The 22,915-nt window shown below is 40.4% G+C and overlaps 2 pseudogenes across 1 annotated transcript; both read left to right on the top strand.

Moving 5' to 3' along the window:
- The first annotated feature begins 92 nt into the window (after positions 1–92).
- Positions 93–176, top strand: LOC120097972 (small nucleolar RNA SNORD113/SNORD114 family; annotated as a pseudogene).
- A 3,227-nt stretch (positions 177–3,403) lies between these two features.
- On the top strand, positions 3,404–18,570 carry S100a11l1 (S100 calcium binding protein A11 like 1; annotated as a pseudogene). The gene is made up of 2 exons (XR_015641353.1): positions 3,404–3,512; positions 18,115–18,570. The product of XR_015641353.1 is annotated as a S100 calcium binding protein A11 like 1 (transcript).
- The last annotated feature ends 4,345 nt before the right edge of the window (positions 18,571–22,915 follow it).

The raw sequence follows: 22,915 nt of genomic DNA, 5'->3' as shown, positions 1-22,915 counted from the left end.
TGCCCACTAATTATGTTGATCTGAAACCCTGTAACTGGCTTGTTGAAAGATAAATAAACAATAAAAAGCCTTAAAACTTCAAAATTCTGATGTGGGTTCAATGATGACTACAATCTGCGGGTGTTGTATGAGTCATGCATGGATGATGAGTACAAATTTTCGAGTCTGAAGTCCACATCATAGGAAAAAAAACTTCAAAATTCATGAGTTCAAAACCAGACAGAGATTAGATGCTTTATTAGGTCCTCCATAACTCTATTATAGTTATGAATGCCCCAGTTTCTTAGAACATATAGTTAGAAGACATTCTAGTAGTTTAACAATTTAAAGTTAGTTTTGTTCATGCTGTAGGGCTATTTTTCAAAGAGAATTTAACAAGATCAAACTGCTCTCTCCTTCAAAGGGAGAGACTTAGGGCAAGCTATGGGCTGCCAAATGCTTGCATGGTTCTCATCACAATCCCAGTATATTCAGAAAATACCCTGGACTCATATAAAGGATTAAATGGTGTTTTAGTCTGATCCCCAGAGATTAAAATTCATGTTAAGTATGGGTGGGCATTTCACTCTGACAAAGAGATACTTTCTAGGAGTTTCAGGTTTGCAACTGTTTCATCTCTCTTTGGAAAAATAAACTAGACAATCTACAAAAAATACAAATAACAGAGATTTCATATACTTTCAGTAGTCAATAAATTATAGCCTCCAGTATAATTTTGGTTTTATTTCTTAGATATTGTGAGGCAAAAGAGAGTATTCCAAACCTGTAGTATAATACTGGAAGCAAATGAACACCTAACACCAAGTACTAATCATTTTTCTATGTACAATGAACCACAAATTGACAACATGGTTCGTGTCCCAAGTGGATCAAGAATGTTTATTTTTAACAATTTCCCATTACACATTGTCTCTAGGGTTGAAGAGAGGTACTCACTTTCCCCTATTTTGTTACTCACTTTCCCCTATTTTGTTACTGTATCACCATATTTATGCTTTTTTCATCCTGTAGCTTAATTTTAGTGAAGTCTTAATCCATTTTCATTGGCAGGGTTGATTCTATGCCAGAATAAAGAAGACTGTTAAGAGATCTCAGAAAGTAAGAATTTTTACTACACAAGCACCAGGACCTAAATTGAAATCCTTAGTACCTACCTAGAAATCTATGTAAAGAGTCTATGTTGGTAGCAATTATATCTGTAATCACAAACCGTAGGGATGGAGATAGGAGGATCTCTATGTCTTTCTGGCCTCCAATTTAGCTCTAGATTTAGTGAGACTCTATATAAAAAAATAGGCAGAAAGTGATAGAAAAGGACATCCAATGTCCTCTTCTGACTCTTCACACACACACACACACACACACACACACACACAGAGGCAGATGGGGTTCACTTCTCGCTTACCTCCATCTCCTGAGCTCCCTCATTATTTCTTTCCATTTGTTCTGAATTCTTCATTTCTGTACTCTCTTCATTCTCACCTATGTGCATCATGGTCATTTCGTCTTGTCTGCACTGCCAAGGACTATTGTGTAATTGTCCATTACAATTAAAAATAAATAAGGGCTCAAAAATGGTTCAGCAGATAAAGCCAGCAAGTTTAACAACCTGAGCTCAATTCCTGGAACCCACGTGGGAGAAGAGAACCAGTTTTAGTGATGTCCTTTGACATATGCATGATGATGTGTGACAGGCAGGCAGACAGACGAACAGACACACACAGATGTTAAAACAATAAAACAGTAAGGTACTATCCATTCTTCTAATTAAAGATATTTTTAAGTAATAGTAAAGTATTATCAGCAGTAGTATAAACATTTCTTTCTGGTTTATTCTACAGCATCTAGAAATTAGCTCAGTGTGTTAAACGTGGTTAACAACATCTGTTTTTGTTATGTCATATCTTGATATGACTTTATAAAATGTTTTTGGAACATGTTTAAATGTTCTAAGAACTTGACTTTTGAGAAAATTCTTTGAGGGCTCTGAGTGTAGCTCAGTTAATAGTGCACCTTGCTCAGCGTGCACAAAGCTCTGGGTTCAATCCCAAGCACCGTATAAACACAGGCATGGTGGTGTATACCTATAACCTCAATGTTCAGGGGGCAGAGACAGGAAGAGCAAGCAGGAAGATCAGAAATTCAAGCTCATCCTTGGATACACGGCTTCCTGTCTTAAAACAAAACCAAATGAAAAAATTCTTTGAGAAGTCCTTCCTCTTCATGAACTAAATAATTCTGCCACCACCATCCTGCCGTTAACGTGTTTTAAGAGCTCTCTTCCATGATCACACTATACTTGAGCTTCAGCTTGTCTTTTCATGTGTTTAAAAATGTAAACAGGATCAGGGACTATGTACATTGACTTCAGGTGTTTGGGGGAGGGGTGAATGAGGGGGTCTTGATTTGTTATTATCCTCTCAGAATTTACTTGCTAGAATAGGTGTCAGAAGACCTGACCTCTGGCATCTGCTGTCACACATACACATCCAGGTGTCACACTTGGATGAGGATGGTTACACCTTGGTCTCCATCTCTACAAAGTGATGCATCTGACAAATAACATATAAGCTTTCTTACAGCTTTTTTCCCCTCCATCTTTATTAACTTGGGTGTTTCTTATTTACATTTCAATTGTTATTACCTTTCCTGGTTTCCAGGCCAACATCCCCCTAGCCCCTTCCCCTCCCCTTCTATACGGGTGTTCCCCTCCCCATCCTCCCCCCATTACCGCCCTCCCCCCAATAATCACGTTCACTGGGGGTTCAGTCTTGGCAGAACCAAGGGCTTCCCCTTCCACTGGTGCTCTTACTAGGATATTCATTGCTACCTATGAGGTTGGAGTCCAGGGTCAGTCCATGTATAGTCTTTGGGTAGTGGCTTAGTCCCTGGAAGCTCTGGTTGGTTGGCATTGTTGTTCATATGGGGTCTGGAGCCCCTTCAAGCTCTTCCAGTCCTTTCTCAGATTCCTTCAACGGGGATCCCGTTCTCAGTTCAGTGGTTTGCTGCTGGCATTCGCCTATGTATTTGCCATATTCTGGCTGTGTCTCCAGCCTAGGAATTGATTATAGTCCAACTCCAGAACTCTGTATATTTAATGGAGGGTCCTACTAAGGCAGTCCTCAAGGGAGAGCAAAGCAAATAAATATGGAGTTGTTCAGAATATGGATGCTATAGATTGACCTGCTAAGTCATGACTGAAGTACTAGAAGCACATGCTTAGTGGGAGAAAATCTCCAATTTTATCAAGCATGCTTTTAAAATTGAATTTTTAAAATGTTGTTCTATGCTTGTTTGGAGATAACATTAAAGAATAAAGCTGGGCTCTCAACAAAAGGGAATGGGCAAAAAATTAAATAACAAGAGGAAGACATCAAGAAGATGAAGCATAGCCAAGGTGGAAATGGTCAACCTTGTCAAAAACCCTGGGGCTTATGATGCTTTCATTAGTCCTCTGAAGCTAAGTCTCCGTCTGGCACAGACCATAATAAGATTCAAAGGAGTAAAGGATGGTAAGAACATGAATGCGCATGATGCAAAACTCCTGAATAGAGATGAAGAGCATGAAGCTTCCTGACGACCACATTTAGGAGTCATTTGATAGAATTTTATAAACATATCTCACAACGTCTGAAAAAAAAAACCGTTGTTAGAGAAAAGCAACAAGAAAGACAAAGTAACAACAAACACAAGAAGTTCCAGGAGGAGTCACGGCATCAGAGTGTTGTTATTGTCAGGTGACAGAAACACAGGAAAACTCGACTTTAGTAGTGTGTATCTTCAAACCCTTAATGTTTTAAAAACACAGGAGAAGGTCAAAGTGGGATGAATCCAAAAGGGAAATTTCATGATATTTCTGACTAGCAAGTTAGAAACATTGAGTGACAATCTCCGAGCTCTGTGCCCTACCATCTCCTCTGAATACTGCCATAGATTGCAGCACACTGTTTTACCAACACAGAGCTGCCCCTTCCTGATTCACCCACATTTTTGTGTATGTGCAGGGGTACACCTCTGTGTGTGTGTGTATGCTGGGTCACTTGTGTGTGTGTCTGCATGTATGTGTGTATATACGCAGGCCAGAGGTTGGCATCAAATATTTCCCACAGTTGCGCTCTCTCTCTCTCTCTCTCTCTCTCTCTCTCTCTCTCTCTCTCTCTCTCTCTCCTCTCTCTCTGTCTGTCTATCTGTCTTTGAGACGGGGTTTCCCACTGAACCTAGAGCACACAGATTGCCTAGATTGTTGAGTCAGTAAGCTTCAGGTATCCTCCCATTTCTATCTCTTTAGCAATGGAATTACAGATGTATACGTGCCAAGTCATGGGTGCTGGAGATCCAAACTCAGGTCCTCATGCTTGCACAGCAAGCACTTTATTGACTAAGTCTTCACCTTAACCCCATGACTTTTTATCTTCTACCTTAGATTTTTACCAGTGGCACCATTTGTATTATGTCTGGTTGGAAATGTAGAAGTGTCCTAGATACAGGGTAATATGGACAACATTTCAGTAAACAGTTTATTTGCACAACCACAAAAGTAAATAGTTTCTTAAATTTTGTGTTCCAGAAATCACTCTTGTCACTCCCATCTTGGCCTTGAGTTATTCTACTTTTACTTCAAAGTTTAACCTATCAAAGCTAGGGTTTGTCTAGCATTGGGCTCTCATTGCCTTGGTTGAGGAAACAAGAGTTCCTGAAAACATTTATTGGGTTTTAATTACAGCAGAGAGGACCACACCATTCTTTGTTGGGCCTGCTGCAAGTTCTCACCTCTGCTAAACTTCCATATTGCATCTTTTGTAAGCACAGAAACCAAAGGGCCACTTCCTCGAGCTAGATTTATCGACCCTATAAAGATTTCCTGGGGTTGGATACAAATCAAACATTAGTGGAGTGATTTTAATTGTCCTACAGCATCCAGGTTAAGCTGTGTCTCCCTATGAACACTTCCATTCATAGCAAGGAGAAGAGAAGAGTGACCAAGAGAGAGGCTCAGAGGAAAGCGTAAATCGTAGTGTACTCTCTCCCTTCATACCGTGTTGGTGGTGCCAGTGTCTCGTGCAAGGTTGTCTGACAAGTTGCAAATCTTTTATCTCTAAGTCCTCAGTCTTTCCTTTTCCCAATATGAGACTCCTCAGGAAATTCTGATTTCCTGGGGTACATTGACCCAATAGTCTTATTAGGTAAAGGGAGTGGCACATGTTTCTTTTTAGGGTATCTTTGTTTTAGGGTGTTTTAGTTGGAAAATTGAAAGACTTTCTCAAAGTTGCCTTAATCTGTTTTTTATTATTACAATAAAATGTCTAAGACTGGGTAATTCTTAAGCAGCAGACTATTGGCTCATGGTTCTAGAGCTAGGAAATTGAAAACATGACATAGTAAGGGCCTCACATTGCTTTAGCTCACATCAGAAAGGCTATTTTAAGTGTTTCCCTTTCCCAAAATGTAATTGAAGTGCAAGAAAAGGGGTCCACAGAGATTCTGCTGGTGTCCAGATGGGCACTGCTGCCTTTTCTTGTGATCAGCTCTATTATTGGAAATTAATTGATATTTACACCTGTGCCAGGTTGCCAGCCAGCCCACAAATAGCACTGAACACTTAGTATTCACAAGACAGTTATACTTAAATGGGAATTTTATATTACTATTTTGATTCTACTCATATATCTTAACACTTAAGCTTTTAAAAAATTACCTAAAGTATAAAATTTAGGCTGACCAGTTGTCTGAGTGGATAAAGATACTTGCTACCAAGGTTGGTGGCTTTCACAAAGAAGGAAAGAATTGACTTCTGAAAGTTGTCTTCTGATTTCCATTTTATGTGTTGTGATAGATACAGTGCACATACACACACACACACACACACACACACGCAAAATCAATAGTCAATGTAAATTTTAACATGTCATGTTACATTTGGGGAAGTGCTGAAAGTTATATATTAAAATGAAAATTAAAAAGGAAATACTATTTTAAGCATCATTTTATTAGTTCGTGTACTTTGTGAGAGAAATGAAAGGGTAAAACAGGACTTTTAGAAAGATTTTATTTATTTGTTTATCCTTTAAATTTTTATGTATTTGTTTCATGTGTATGAATACTTGCTGGCATGTATGTCTGTGCACCACATGCACAGGTCCCATGAAGGACAAAATGGCTGTCAGATGCCATGTGGGTACTAGGAACCAATTTTATGTCCTCCAGAAGAGGCAGACAGTGCTCTTAACTATTGAGCCATCTCTTTAGTCTCCTAAAGATTTATTTTTATTTTAAATTATATGTATATGTTTGTGTCTTTGCATACATACACATGACTGATGGCATTGGATCCCCTAGAACTGGAGTTACTGACAATTATGAGCCATCTAACATGGGTAATTTGAGTCAATGGAAGAATAGCTATTGCCCTCAACTGCTGAGCTATCTGTCTAGCCCTCATACTGTTTTCTGAGACAAGGTGGGACCCTAGGCTTGCTGACTAGGCTAGCACAGATGGCCAGCAAGCCACAGGCATCTGCCCATCTCTGCCTTCTCAGCTCTGGGACTATGGACATCTACTACCATACTTGGCTCTAGAAATGGACCTCAAGATCCTCATGCTGTGGGCCAAGCACTTGACTACTAAGTATCTCCTAGCCTTTTATTGATTATCTTAACATAGGTGCTTGTTTTTCTGTGATTGAAACCATTATTTTTCAGCCTGTTGACTCAGTTATCACCAGAGTTGTTAAAAGTGGTTTAGTTCTTCCCATGGATCAAATCCATTTTTAAAAGTTGGAAGTTCATAGTAGCTCTTTGTATTGTATTTGGTTTTATATTCTTAGCATAGATGAGATACCTGCTGGATTTATAAAACATTCTCTGTGAGAATGTTTACAGAGGATGTTACTGAATAACTGAATGTTCTTTTCACTACACATATTTTTCTTTTAGTGTTAAATACTTCTTCTCCTTTGTAAGATTCAATTTATGTTTAATAAACAAAAAATGGTTTCAAAATAAACTTTACCTTAAATTATGTATTAAACTTACTTTTAGCCTCCCAAGGAAGATGCCAGAGATTTCAAATATAGCTGTTTGCTCAGGAACGATCGCTAGTTCATAGGATTAATCCTTTCTTCTCCCATAACTGCTTCTAACAAAGATATGTTATGTAGAAGAAATAATTTTAAATTTCATTCTACAGGTAAAAATTGTAAACTACAAAAGAGATACACTTAGGTGAGATTCTTAGATATTCCTTCTCAAGTTTGACTTCTGTGTATCTAGGGTGATTGCTAGGGCAAAGGTCATAGAACTGTTCCAAGATGCTGTTCTTGAAGTGGACCAGTAGCATTTGCTACCCCTCAAGGTCAAGTATTAGCTGGTTTTTTGTTTCTCATCTCAGCTTACATTATTCTTAAAGATTCGACATTACAAGGTGCTTGTCTAAGATCTTCACTTTTTCAAGGAGAGCTTTTTAATGTGACTTGGATAATCAAAGCAGCTCTCTTCACAAACCTGGCCCAAATCTTCAATATTTTTTGTTATCAAACAATGAGATTGTGAACATAATTGTGTTGCTTTAGAAAGCATCTGCATAGATTCATGTTTTCATTTGCTTCGGTTTGACATTTCTCATTATTTTGAAATCAGGTCCCTTTTTCATAACCATGTAAGAAAATAACATAATCAGAACCTATCAAAATATAGCAAGACTCAGAGCTTAGTGACAGGCAAAGAATTTTTGTGAGAATTTTGGGATGATTGATTGTAAATGAATTATTTGTTCTAGCAAGCCTGTATAAAAGACACAAAAAGCCTGGTATTTTGTTACTAGCTGTAATCCTAGACTGGACAGGTTCTATGCTATTCTCACCTACATGCAAACAATATACCCCTTGTTGCTAGCTGTTTGAGTCTTGTCCATGCTGCTTCTGCTCCTGCTTCCTGCCTGTCTACAGGGTCCACTTCTCCTCATCATGTGCTCATGATCTCCCTGTCTTCTGTTTCCTTATCCGCCTGGTCTTTCCTGAGATACTCACTCAATTCTTAAGTCTCACCTTCCTCTCTTTACTGCCCAATCACAGGCTCTAGCCTTTTATTAACCAATCAAATTTATATTACTGAGCAAGGTTTATACACCAAAGCTTAGTGTACATAAGAATATACTTGTCTGCAACCAGATCTTGGGGTTCAGAATATAGATTTGTATACATACAAATTGATAACTATTGATCACAAGATGGATAAGAATGTTTCTGAAAACTCAACTGAAAGGAGCAGATAGATAAAACCATTGTAAAGGTAATGAGTCCAGGGACCAGAGAAGTAACAAAAAAGATGAAATTATATAGGGCAGAAGTCAATGCTAAATAAAAAGAAATAAAATTAAGGCCCTGATGCCTCCTGTAGGGAGACTTTGATGTCCATTTGTCAAAAGTGAGACTTTCTGTTGTTAGCAGTTGAAAGTGTAGATCTCTTTTTTACTGGTGTCTAAGTTCACAGCTGTGGTTTGCCATGAAGGGATTTGGCTTTTACATCAAATGGTTTCAACTGGTCTGACACACTTTCACGTTCCAGACAACAACTCAGCCATTGTTATTTTGTTATTTGCCAGAGGCCTTATTACTATAATGAGTACCTTAGAGACATTATCTAGAAAGAAAACCTTATTTTGGCTCACAGCCTCAGAGATTTTGGTTTATGATTAGCTGGCTCTGTTGCTTTTAGAACTATAGGAAGGTAGACACATCTTGGTGGAAGAACATGGTGGCAGAAAATTTCTTACCTCTGGCAGCCAGGAAACAGAGATAAATCAGGAAGAAGAAAGGGCAAGATGTACTTTTTAAGTCACATACCCCATGACATCCACTCCCACCACCTAGGCCCCAGTTCCAGAGTTCCACCACCTTATAATAGTCTACTTGAGGGGCTGGGGATTTAGCTCAGTGGTAGAGCGCTTACCTAGGAAGCGCAAGGCCCTGGGTTCGGTCCCCAGCTCCGAAAAAAAGAACCAAAAAAAAAAATAGTCTACTTGAAAATTGAAACTGCTAGTGAATAAGACAATGAGTTAGTCAGCATCATGTTGATATGTCTCTGGAAGTTCCATCAGAGACATACTCAGAGGTGTGCTTTATTAGTATTTAGATGCTTCCAACCATTCAAGATAACCGCCACAGTTGCCATCTGACCCTTGTCTCATGATTGTCTGCAGCAAAGTTAATAGTACATTGCTTAGTTAGATAGTCTCTGGGATTGGTAATTCTCTTCTGACTTTTCTTGGGGCAGATAAACATTTGTCCACTCTAGTATAGTATCGATAACAGATCAAAGAAACAATCCAAGCCAATTCTACTTTAGTAAGCCAGTCACTTTACTGGGGTTACTTACAGGAGTGTGGATGACTCAAAGGTGGATGTACCACTGAAAAGCCCACCTCATCATGGTGATGACTCATGAAATCTGAATCCCTGGCATACTCTCTGTAAAACATGCAGACAACTTGTCTTCTGAGAGTCTCATCTTCACAGCAATTGTCACTGTTTGTATAACCTTAGGGGTGTGTGTGTGTGTATGTGTGTGTGTGTGTGTGTGTGTGTGTGTGTGTGTGTGTGTGATCTTGCAATCTTGTAAGTCTCAGGAACTTCCTGGTGCTTTTATTGTTTGCTTATTATAAAGTCTTAGTGAGTTTCCCTCCTTTCTTAGTGAAGGAATGTTTTTATTCCTAGGCAATAGCATATACAACATTGATAAAAGCAAGTACAGCTGGCCAGGTTTATTCACATATTCTCTCAATTTCTACCTATCAGGGAATTTCTTCAGGACCATAGTTTACCCAAAAAGTCAGGTGCCTCTGTGGGTTCCCAAATTTCTGGTGCCATATTTGGGGAACTGTGTTCTTGATGTACTATTAGGCAGGAATGAAGATACTCTAAGGAGACATTTTTGGTTCCCCCCACTCTTCCAGCTATCAGACTGTTAGGCAATGCACTTCAAGATTTTACACAGTGATGCTGACAACTTGTCAGACCATTTTTTGAGAGAGACTAGGATGGAGGTATAATGATGACTGGACAAGACTTTGACCAGTTTTGCTTAGTCATACCTCTTATACTTTATTTATAACTAAAGCTCATATTAGGCTCCCAAAAGATGGACATGGTGGGAACCATGGGTCCCATTTGTTCTTCTTGTAGTAGAGATCACATTGAATGAATCTCCTTTTTTTTTACTTTTCATTATTAGTTTGTGTTTTTAGTTGGCTTATGGAGGGTAGGTGACTGAGTCTAGCTTATCAGGGCTGCCATGCCTAGGCTCTGATGTCAACTCTGGTAGCATTGAGTCACATGCATTGGTCAACCTACACAATCCAAGATACATCTAATATCTGAGAACAACTAAGTGTAGAGTTTATGGGGGGACATATTAGTAAATACTTAAAATTTGGCTCATTCACCTGGCATGTAAAATGACATTATAAATAGTATTGTTCTATGCTAAAAGATAATTAAATTTTTCTTTTAACACGCTGTCTGGACATGGTAAGTGCTTGCTATGAACCTTATGTTAGACGTAATTGTGTGTGACGCTGCATGTTAGTCATTGGCAAACACACTCAAGCTTCTGTGCCAGACTTTGCGATCTGCTAAAAGGAAACTGGCATCATTATTGGCAAAGCGATTTGCCAGAAAGAATTTTTTTAAAGAACACAAATATCTCTATCCTTGAGAAAATCTATGTTTTTCATTTGAATATGAGGCAAATGCCTAAACAGTAGAAATGGTAATGTGGATGAAAGAATATACCTTGGATTTACAATGGGACAGACTTCATTGCTTGTCTTCCTGGGAGAGAGGAACTCTTTTTTTTTTTTTTTATTAACTTGAGTATTTCTTATATACATTTCGAGTGTTATTCCCTTTCCCGGTTTCCGGGCAAACATCCCCCTCCCCCCTCCCCTTCCTTATGGGTGTTCCCCTCCCAACCCTCCCCCCATTGCCGCCCTCCCCCCATAGACTAGTTCACTGGGGGTTCAGTCTTAGCAGGACCCAGGGCTTCCCCTTCCACTGGTGCTCTTACTAGGATATTCATTGCTACCTATGGGGTCAGAGTCCAGGGTCAGTCCATGTATAGTCTTTAGGTAGTGGCTTAGTACCTGGAAGCTCTGGTTGCTTGGCATTGTTGTACTTTTGGGGTCTCGAGCCCCTTCAAGCTCTTCCAGTTCTTTCTCTGATTCCTTCAATAGGGGACCTATTCTCAGTTCAGTGGTTTGCTGCTGGCATTCGCCTCTGTATTTGCTGTATTCTGGCTGTGTCTCTCAGGAGCGATCTACATCCGGCTCCTGTCGGTCTGCACTTCTTTGCTTCATCCATCTTGTCTAATTGGGTGGCTGTATATGTATGGGCCACATGTGGGGCAGGCTCTGAATGGGTGTTACTTCAGTCTCTGTTTTAATCTTTGCCTCTCCCTTCCCTGCCAAGGGTATTCTTTTTCCTCATTTAAAGAAGGAGTGAAGCATTCACATTTTGATCATCCGTCTTGAGTTTCGTTTGTTCTAGGGATCTAGGGTAATTCAAGCATTTGGGCTAATAGCCACTTATCAATGAGTGCATACCATGTATGTCTTTCTGTGATTGGGTTAGCTCACTCAGGATGATATTTTCCAGTTCCAACCATTTGCCTACGAATTTCATAAACTCGTTGTTTTTGATAGCTGAGTAATATTCCATTGTGTAGATGTACCACATTTTCTGTATCCATTCCTCTGTTGAAGGGCATCTGGGTTCTTTCCAGCTTCTGGCTATTATAAATAAGGCTGCGATGAACATAGTGGAGCATGTGTCTCTTTTATATGTTGAGGCATCTTTTGGGTATATGCCCAAGAGAGGTATAGCTGGATCCTCAGGCAGTTCAATGTCCAATTTTCTGAGGAACCTCCAGACTGATTTCCAGAATGGTTTTACCAGTCTGCAATCCCACCAACAATGGAGGAGTGTTCCTCTTTCTCCACATCCTCGCCAGCATCTGCTGTCACCTGAGTTTTTGATCTTAGCCATTCTCACTGGTGTGAGGTGAAATCTCAGGGTTGTTTTGATTTGCATTTCCCTTATGACTAAAGATGTTGAACATTTCTTTAGGTGTTTCTCGGCCATTCAGCATTCCTCAGCTGTGAATTCTTTGTTTAGCTCTGAACCCCATTTTTTAATAGGGTTATTTGTTTCCCTGCGGTCTAACTTCTTGAGTTCTTTGTATATTTTGGATATAAGGCCTCTATCTGTTGTAGGATTGGTAAAGATCTTTTCCCAATCTGTTGGTTGCCGTTTTGTCCTAACCACAGTGTCCTTTGCCTTACAGAAGCTTTGCAGTTTTATGAGATCCCATTTGTCGATTCCTGATCTTAGAGCATAAGCCATTGGTGTTTTGTTCAGGAAATTTTTTCCAGTGCCCATGTGTTCCAGATGCTTCCCTAGTTTTTCTTCTATTAGTTTGAGTGTGTCTGGTTTGATGTGGAGGTCTTTGATCCACTTGGACTTAAGCTTTGTACAGGGTGATAAGCATGGATCGATCTGCATTCTTCTACATGTTGCCCTCCAGTTGAACCAGCACCATTTGCTGAAAATGCTATCTTTTTTCCATTGGATGGTTTTGGCTCCTTTGTCAAAAATCAAGTGACCATAGGTGTGTGGGTTCATTTCTGGGTCTTCAATTCTATTCCATTGGTCTATCTGTCTGTCTCTGTACCAATACCATGCAGTTTTTATCACTATTGCTCTGTAATACTGCTTGAGTTCAGGGATAGTGATTCCCCCTGAAGTCCTTTTATTGTTGAGGATAGCTTTAGCTATCCTGGGTTTTTTGTTATTCCAGATGAATTTGCAAATTGTTCTGTCTAACTCTTTGAAGAATTGGATTGGTATTTTGATGGGGATTGCATTGAATCTGTAGATTGCTTTTGGTAAAATGGCCATTTTTACTATATTAATCCTGCCAATCCATGAGCATGGGAGATCTTTCCATCTTCTGAGGTCTTCTTCAATTTCTTTCCTCAATGTCTTGAAGTTCTTATTGTACAGATCTTTTACTTGCTTGGTTAAAGTCACACCGAGGTACTTTATATTATTTGGGTCTATTATGAAGGGTGTCGTTTCCCTAATTTCTTTCTCGGCTTGTTTCTCTTTTGTATAGAGGAAGGCAACTGATATATTTGAGTTAATTTTATACCCAGCCACTTTGCTGAAGTTGTTTATCAGCTTTAGTAGTTCTCTGGTGGAACTTTTGGGATCACTTAAATATACTATCATATCATCTGCAAATAGTGATATTTTGACCTCTTCTTTTCCGATCTGTATCCCTTTGATCTCCTTTTGTTGTCTGATTGCTCTGGCTAGAACTTCAAGAACTATATTGAATAAGTAGGGAGAGAGTGGGCAGCCTTGTCTAGTCCCTGATTTTAGTGGGATTGCTTCAAGTTTCTCTCCATTTAGTTTAATGTTAGCAACTGGTTTGCTGTATATGGCTTTTACTATGTTTAGGTATGGGCCTTGAATTCCTATTCTTTCCAGGACTTTTATCATGAAGGGGTGTTGAATTTTGTCAAATGCTTTCTCAGCATCTAATGAAATGATCATGTGGTTCTGTTCTTTCAGTTTGTTTATATAATGGATCACGTTGATGGTTTTCCGTATATTAAACCATCCCTGCATGCCTGGGATGAAGCCTACTTGATCATGGTGGATGATTGTTTTGATGTGCTCTTGAATTCGGTTTGCCAGAATTTTATTGAGTATTTTTGCATCGATATTCATAAGGGAAATTGATCTGAAGTTCTCTTTCTTTGTTGTGTCTTTGTGTGGTTTAGGTATAAGAGTAATTGTGGCTTCGTAGAAGGAATTCGGTAGGGCTCCATCTGTTTCAATTTTGTGGAATAGTTTGGATAATATTGGTATGAGGTCTTCTATGAAGGTTTGATAGAATTCTGCACTAAACCCGTCTGGACCTGGGCTCTTTTTGGTTGGGAGACCTTTAATGACTGCTTCTATTTCCTTAGGAGTTATGGGGTTGTTTAACTGGTTTATCTGTTCCTGATTTAACTTCGATACCTGGTATCTGTCTAGGAAATTGTCCATTTCCTGAAGATTTTCAAATTTTGTTGAATATAGGCTTTTATAGTAAGATCTGATGATTTTTTGAATTTCCTCCGAATCTGTAGTTATGTCTCCCTTTTCATTTCTGATTTTGTTAATTTGGACACACTCTCTGTGTCCTCTCGTTAGTCTGGCTAAGGGTTTATCTATCTTGTTGATTTTCTCAAAGAACCAACTTTTGGTTCTGTTGATTCTTTCTATGGTCCTTTTTGTTTCTACTTGGTTGATTTCAGCTCTGAGTTTGATTATTTCCTGCCTTCTACTCCTCCTGGGTGTATTTGCTTCTTTTTGTTCTAGAGCTTTTAGGTGTGCTGTCAAGCTGCTGACATATGCTCTTTCCTGTTTCTTCCTGCAGGCACTCAGCGCTATGAGTTTTCCTCTTAGCACAGCTTTCATTGTGTCCCATAAGTTTGAGTATGTTGTATCTTCATTTTCATTAAATTCTAAAAAGTTTTTAATTTCTTTCTTTATTTCTTCCTTGACCAGGTTATCATTGAGTAGAGCATTGTTCAATTTCCACGTATATGTGGGCATTCTTCCCTTATTGTTATTGAAGACCAGTTTTAGGCCGTGGTGGTCCGATAGCACGCATGGGATTATTTCTATCTTTCTGTACCTGTTGAGGCCCGTTTTTTGACCAATTATATGGTCAATTTTGGAGAAAGTACCATGAGGAGCTGAGAAGAAGGTATATCCTTTTGCTTTAGGATAGAATGTTCTATAAATATCCGTTAAGTCCATTTGGCTCATGACTTCTCTTAGTCTGTCTACATCACTGTTTAATTTCTGTTTCCATGATCTGTCCATTGATGAGAGTGGGGTGTTGAAATCTCCCACTATTATTGTGTGAGGTGCAATGTGTGTTTTGAGCTTTAGTAAGGTTTCTTTTACGTATGTAGGTGCCCTTGTATTTGGGGCATAGATATTTAGGATTGAGAGTTCATCTTGGTTGATTTTTCCTTTGATGAATATGAAGTGTCCTTCCTTATCTTTTTTGATGACTTTTAGTTGGAAATTGATTTTATTTGATATTAGAATGGCTACTCCAGCTTGCTTCTTCTGACCATTTGCTTGGAAAGTTGTTTTCCAGCCTTTCACTCTGAGGTAGTGTCTGTCTTTGTCTCTGAGGTGTGTTTCCTGTAGGCAACAGAATGCAGGGTCCTCGTTGCGTATCCAGTTTGTTAATCTATGTCTTTTTACTGGGGAGTTGAGGCCATTGATATTGAGAGATATTAAGGAATAGTGATTATTGCTTCCCGTTATATTCATATTTGGATGTGAGGTTATGTTTGTGTGCTTTCATTCTCTTTGTTTTGTTGCCAAGACGATTAGTTTCTTGCTTCTTCTAGGGTATAGCTTGCCTCCTTATGTTGGGCTTTACCATTTATTATCCTTTGTAGTGCTGGATTTGTAGAAAGATATTGTGTAAATTTGGTTTTGTCATGGAATATCTTGGTTTCTTCATCAATGTTAATTGAGAGTTTTGCTGGATACAGTAACCTGGGCTGGCATTTGTGTTCTCTTAGGGTCTGTATGACATCAGTCCAGGATCTTCTGGCCTTCATAGTTTCTGGCGAGAAGTCTGGTGTGATTCTGATAGGTCTCCCTTTATATGTTACTTGACCTTTTTCCCTTACTGCTTTTAATATTCTTTCTTTATTTTGTGCGTTTGGTGTTTTGACAATTATGTGACGGGAGGTGTTTCTTTTCTGGTCCAATCTATTTGGAGTTCTGTAGGCTTCTTGTATGTCTATGGGTATCTCTTTTTTTAGGTTAGGGAAGTTTTCTTCTATGATTTTGTTGAAGATATTTACTGGTCCTTTGAGCTGGGAGTCTTCACTCTCTTCTATACCTATTATCCTTAGGTTTGATCTTCTCATTGAGTCCTGGATTTCCTGTATGTTTTGGACCAGTAGCTTTTTCCGCTTTACATTATCTTTGACAGTTGAGTCAATGATTTCTATGGAATCTTCTGCTCCTGAGATTCTCTCTTCCATCTCTTGTATTCTGTTGGTGAAGCTTGTATCTACAGCTCCTTGTCTCTTCTTTTGGTTTTCTATATCCAGGGTTGTTTCCATGTGTTCTTTCTTGATTGCTTCTATTTCCATTTTTAATTCCTTCAACTGTTTGATTGTGTTTTCCTGGAATTCTTTCAGGGATTTTTGCGATTCCTCTCTGTAGGCTTTTACTTGTTTATTAATGTTTTCCTGTGCTTCCCTAAGTGTGTTCATGTCTTTCTTGAAGTCCTCCAGCATCATGATCAAATATGGTTTTGAAACTAGATCTTGCTTTTCTGGTGTGTTTGGATATTCCATGTTTGTTTTGGTGGGAGAATTGGGCTCCGATGATGGCATGTAGTCTTGGTTTCTGTTGCTTGGGTTCCTGTGCTTGCCTCTCGCCATCAGATTATCTCTAGTGTTACTTTGTTCTGCTATTTCTGACAGTGGCTAGACTGTCCTATAAGCCTGTGTGTCAGGAGTGCTGTAGACCTGTTTTCCTCTCTTTCAGTCAGTTATGGGGACAGAGTGTTCTGCTTTCGGGTGTGTAGTTTTTCCTCTCTACAGGTCTTCAGCTGTTCCTGTGGGCCTGTGTCTTGAGTTCACCAGGCAGCTTTCTTGCAGCAGAAAATTTGGTCTTACCTGTGGTCCCGAGGCTCAGGTTTGCTCGTGGGGTGCTGCCCAGGAGCTCTCTGCTGCGGCAGCAACCAGGAAGACCTGTGCTGCCCCTTCCGGGAGCTTCAGTGCACCAGGGTTCCAGATGGTCTTTGGCTTTTTCCTCTGGCGTCCGAGATGTGTGTGCAGAGAGCAGTCTCTTCTGGTTTCACAGGCTTGTCTGCCTCTCTGAAGGTTTAGCTCTCCCTCCCACGGGATTTGGGTGCAGAGAACTGTTTATCCGGTCTGTTTCTTTCAGGTTCCAACGGTGTCTCAGGCCGGTGTCCTGCAGCTCCTGGGCCCTCCCCCACGGGAGCCCAGAGGCCTTAGACAGTTTCCTCTTGGGCCAGGGATGTGGGCAGGGGTGAGCAGTGTTGGTGGTCTCTTCCACTCTGCAGCCTCAGGAGTGCCCACCTGACCAGGCGGTTGGGTCTCTCTCTCACCGGGTCTGGGAGCAGAGAGCTGCTGCGGGCCGGGATCCGCGGGTGTGGGACTTCCTGTGGTCCCGAGGCTCAGGTTTGCTCGTGGGGTGCTGCCCAGGGGCTCTCTGCAGCGGCAGCAACCAGGAAGACCTGTGCCGCCCCTTCCGGGAGCTTCAGTGCACCAGGCTGCATCACTATTTCTTTTGACAGTGTTTTCATCATGCTTTCTCTTTTTATTTCACACTCTCTCAGTGTCTCCTCAATTTTCTGCATCCTTCTTTTAAGGGTCAGCAAGAGGGCTTTTCTTTTCTTTTTTAAAAAAATTTATTAGATATATTTCTTTACTTACATTTCAAATGTTATTCCCCTTTCTGGTTTCCTGTCCATAAGCTCCCATTCCCTTCCCTCCCCCTTCCCCATATGGGTATTCCCCTTATAAATCCCCCTTATTGCCCCCTCCCCATATTCCCCTGCATTGGAGGTCCAACCTTGGCAGGACCAAGGGCTTCCCCTTCTACTGGTGCCCCAACAAGTCTATTCTCTGCTACATATGCAGTTGGAGCCCTGGTTCAGTCCATGTATAGTCTTTCGGTAGTGGTTTAGTGAGGGCTTTTCTAATTACTAATTTGCATAGGTCCCAATCATAGTGGAGCCTAAAAAGTGCTTTAATCCTGGTATGCTCCTCAGGTACTAACTCAGGCACCTCGCAATCACTCCATCTATGGCTCAGTCAGGAACAGAGCCTTCAGTGTATCAGTTCTTCCTGGTCTGGGTTTCTTCGGTTCATTCTTCTCCGACTGGACGTCGGGACAGAGGTTTCATGTTAAAAAAGAGGAACTCGGCCACTCCTGTCCCAGCCACCGTTAGTCTCTGTCACAGCCGGACCTCGCTCCTCAATTTGGCAAAAATGCCTAGAGACTGAGAGATGCATGGAGTCCCTGATTGCTGTTTTCCAGAAGTACACTGGGAAGGACGGAAATAGCTGTCAATTCTACAAAACTGAGCTCCTTTCCTTCATGAACACGGAGCTGGCCGCCTTCACGAAGAACCAGAAGGACCCCGGTGTCCTTGACCGCATGATGAAGAAGCTGGACCTCAACAGCGATGGGCAGCTAGATTTCCAAGAGTTTCTCAACCTTATTGGCGGCTTAGCTATAGCATGCCATGAGTCCTTCCTCCAGACTTCCCAGAAGCGTATCTAACCCTCTCCATTCCCTTCCAGCCACCAAGCCATCACCTCCTCCACTCCTTCCCCCATCCATACCTGCACTGAGCCCACCACACCTACGACACATGCAGCCCACGCCTGACAGGGAAAATAAAACAATGTCATTTTTTTGAATGTAAAAAAAAAAAAAAAGAAAAGAAAAAGAGGAACTCAAAAATTGCTGATCACTTTTAGGGTGGGTCTTCCCAGTTCAAATTATCTGATCAAGACAATGTCCCTTGTGTGCTCATCGTCTTATCTTCTAGTTGATTATAGATCCAGTCAAGTTGACAGCCAAGATTAACAATCACAGAACCCTCTGTGTTCATTAAATATGTAATACCCAGCAGAAGAAAATGGATGCCTCCTAGTGCAGGAGTATAGGCAACTTTTCCAGTGGGTTTGGGGGTGTATAGAACTTTGTTGTTCCAACACTCATGCTTGATTTTCAATCTGCAATTTTATATACAATGTCTGACTATATTTCTCTTTTTTAAGAACAACTTGATTTCACTTAAAAATAATTAAAACCTAGTGGCCTAAAACTTGCTTATTTCCTGAGCATTCCCACTGAGGACGATAATTGAAACTGTTTGTGCCTTGAGATAAGAACATCATTGTTTAGTGTCTGAAGTGGGGCTTTCTGGTTCCTTTGGAGACTCAGTTGTGTCATGTGATGTTTCTCTGAAACTGTCATATGAGAGGATGTTTTGCTGAGAACAGACACATGGTGTTTTTCTGGAAACTGCCTGGAAAACAGTGTGTGATATTTTGCTAGAGTGGACCCTTGAGAGAACATGTGATATTTGCAAAGGGTGTAAATATAACCCAACAGACAGTGGATGATGCTGTGCTGTGTGGCATTGGTTTGCCTTGCTTTCTGCACTGGTCATCCTTTGTCATGACTGTAGAGAGAAGCACAACAAGGAACTTCTGATGGTATTCCAGCACCTTCTTACCACTTCTGAGGACTTGGGCTGATAAGCAGAACCTCATGGTTCTTCTGAATCAAGTTACTGCTGCTAATTTGTGTGATATTGATGCAATATCTGACAATGCAGATTGGAATCTCCCCGAACTATTTCTAAACAGGTCCACATCTTCCTTTGCCCTATTAACCTTCCCTTTCCACTACCTCTGTAGGCGGTTGGCTAGAAGGGAGATTAAAGTGTTTAAGAACCCTTATTAAAGTAGGTTCTGGGGGTTGGGGATTTAGCTCAGTGGTAGAGCGCTTGCCTAGCAAGTGCAAGGCCCTGGGTTTGGTCCCCAGCTCCGAAAAAATAAATAAAATAAAATAAAATAAAAAATAAAGTACATTGTTAAAAAAAAAGTAAGTTCTGAAAAAATACAAGCCTATAAGTGTTTGCTGCTCATTACTTATTCTTTACTTTTGCTCAGGTAAAGGCTTCCTGGGTAGAGTAGTTACAGGATTAATAAATGCATCTTCTCCATCACCCAAAAGTAGTTCAGAAACTGAATTTCAAAGTTACTTTAAAAGTATTGAAGTATCTGCTTTCATCTCTGAATTTTAACACATCTGATGAAAAATTAAGAATGCACTTCACTCCTACCTCCTTATTAAATATGATAAAAAATAAACATACTGATATCTTTGAGATGATTTTGACTTATTTATAAATGATCCTAGATTGTTATAATACTTCTCATTTAGGAAAAGCTTTAAAAGTCTTTCACATGATTTTTATTTACAAGAGAAACTTGCATGATGCATTGTGATGTGCATTGCTGATAGTGGGATAAACCCCTGAAATTGTAAGAAAGGTCAAACTAAACGCTTTCCTTATTAAGAGTTGCCATGGTCATGGTGTCTCTTCACAGCGGTAGAAAACTGTTTAAGGTGCCCATATATTATTTTGGATAACCCTACACACTATTCACTCAACATTCAATCCACTAAACTTCTGCACTGAATTAAGAAGCCCTTCTTAGGGGAGTTTTAAGTAAGTATGTCAGGATTAGATTTGCATTTTAAAATCTCACTGTCAAGGAAATGTTAGAGAGAAGCAAGAATAGAGGCAGAAAAAGCTTGGGATGATGATATGAATTCAAGGCTTAAAGAGGTGCTGTGAAGTAATTCGAAGAACTTCTGAAGCAGGAGAAGATGGGCCTGTGGGTAGTGAGCAGAAAACTCAGGATGTTAGGAGGAAATCGAAGAGACAAAAGGCCAAAAATAAAAATAAAGTTCCTACACTTTGATAGGCAGTTCACATTTGGAGCCTGACTCCTAGTGAGTCAATGTTGTATATACATATCTGGAGTCTAACCCTTAATAACACACAGTGCCCTACATAAATGACCACTCTTAAGGAAAGCAGCTTATGTTGTAAGTTGCCGCTTACAAAAGGAAAACAAGAGATTTACTGGTTCTCTTGGGTTACACAGGAGTCCCATATGAAAAAGACCAAATATCATCATTTCAACTGCTATAAAAGATCTTCCACAACAAAAAACCCAGGATAGCTAAAACTATCCTCAACAATAAAAGGACTTCAGGGGGAATCACTATCCCTGAACTCAAGCAGTATTACAGAGCAATAGTGATAAAAACTGCATGGTATTGGTACAGAGACAGACAGATAGACCAATGGAATAGAATTGAAGACGCAGAAATTACCCACACACCTATGATCACTTGATTTTTGACAAAGGAGCCAAAACCATCCAATGGAAAAAAGATAGCATTTTCAGCAAATGGTGCTGGTTCAACTGGAGGTCAACATGTAGAAGAATGCAGATTGATCCATGCTTATCACCCTGTACAAAGCTTAAGTCCAAATGGATCAAGGACCTCCACATCAAACCAGACACACTCAAACTAATAGAAGAAAAACTAGGGAAGCATCTGGAACACATGGGCACTGGAAAAAATTTCCTGAACAAAACACCAATGGCTTATGCTCTAAGATCAAGAATCGACAAATGGGATCTCATAAAACTGCAAAGCTTCTGTAAGGCAAAGGACACTGTGGTTAGGACAAATTGGCAACCAACAGATTGGGAAAAGATCTTTACCAATCCTACAACAGATAGAGGCCTTATATCCAAAATATACAAAGAACTCAAGAAGTTAGACTGCAGGGAGACAAATAACCCTATTAAAAAATGGGGTTCAGAGCTAAACAAAGAATTCACAGCTGAGGAATGCCGAATGGCTGAGAAACACCTAAAGAAATGTTCAACATCTTTAGTCAAAAGGGAAATGCAAATCAAAACAACCCTGAGATTTCACCTCACACCAGTGAGAATGGCTAAGATCAAAAACTCAGGTGACAGCAGATGCTGGCGAGGATGCGGAGAAAGAGGAACACTCCTCCATTGTTGGTGGGATTGCAGACTGGTACAACCATTCTGGAAATCAGTCTGGAGGTTCCTCAGAAAATTGGACATTGAACTGCCTGAGGATCCAGCTATACCTCTCTTGGGTATATACCCAAAAGATGCCCCAACATATAAAAAAGACACGTGCTCCACTATGTTCATCGCAGCCTTATTTATAATAGCCAGAAGCTGGAAAGAACCCAGATGCCCTTCAACAGAGGAATGGATACAGAAAATGTGGTACATCTACACAATGGAATATTACTCAGCTATCAAAAACAACGAGTTTATGAAATTCGTAGGCAAATGGTTGGAACTGGAAAATATCATCCTGAGTGAGGTAACCCAATCACAGAAAGACATACATGGTATGCACTCATTGATAAGTGGCTATTAGCCCAAATGCTTGAATTATCCTAGATGCCTAGAACAAATGAAACTCAAGACGGATGATCAAAATGTGAATGCTTCACTCCTTCTCTAAAAGGGGAACAAGAATACCCTTGGCAGGGAAGAGAGAGGCAAAGATTAAAACAGAGACTGAAGGAACTCCCATTCAGAGCCGGCCCCACATGTGGCCCATACATATACAGCCACCCAATTAGACAAGATGGATGAAGCAAAGAAGTGCAGACCGACAGGAGCCGGATGTAGATCGCTCCTGAGAGACACAGCCAGAATACAGCAAATACAGAGGCGAATGCCAGCAGCAAACCACTGAACTGAGAATAGGACCCCCGTTGAAGGAATCAGAGAAAGAACTGGAAGAGCTTGAAGGGGCTCGAGACCCCATATGTACAACAATGCCAAGCAACCAGAGCTTCCAGGGACTAAGCCACTACCTAAAGACTATACATGGACTGACCCTGGACTCTGACCCCATAGGTAGCAATGAATATCCTAGTAAGAGCACCAGTGGAAGGGGAAGCCCTGGGTCCTGCTAAGACTGAACCCCCAGTGAACTAGACTGTTGGGGGGAGGGCGGCAATGGGGGGAGGGTTGGGAGGAGAACACCCATAAGGAAGGGGAGGGGGGAGGGGGATGTTTGCCCGGAAACCAAAGAATTATTATTAAGTATTAAATAAACTAAAAAAAAATCTTCCACATCCTTTCTAGTTTCCTTCTGGGGACATGCCCACTATTCCATTGTCATGAATCTACATAAATACT

The sequence above is a fragment of the Rattus norvegicus genome, chromosome 17 (assembly GCF_021556685.1).
Source record: "Rattus norvegicus strain SHRSP/BbbUtx chromosome 17, alternate assembly SHRSP_T2T, whole genome shotgun sequence".
Taxonomy (NCBI): Eukaryota; Metazoa; Chordata; class Mammalia; order Rodentia; family Muridae; genus Rattus; species Rattus norvegicus.
This window is presented reverse-complemented; position numbering and strand designations above follow the sequence as displayed.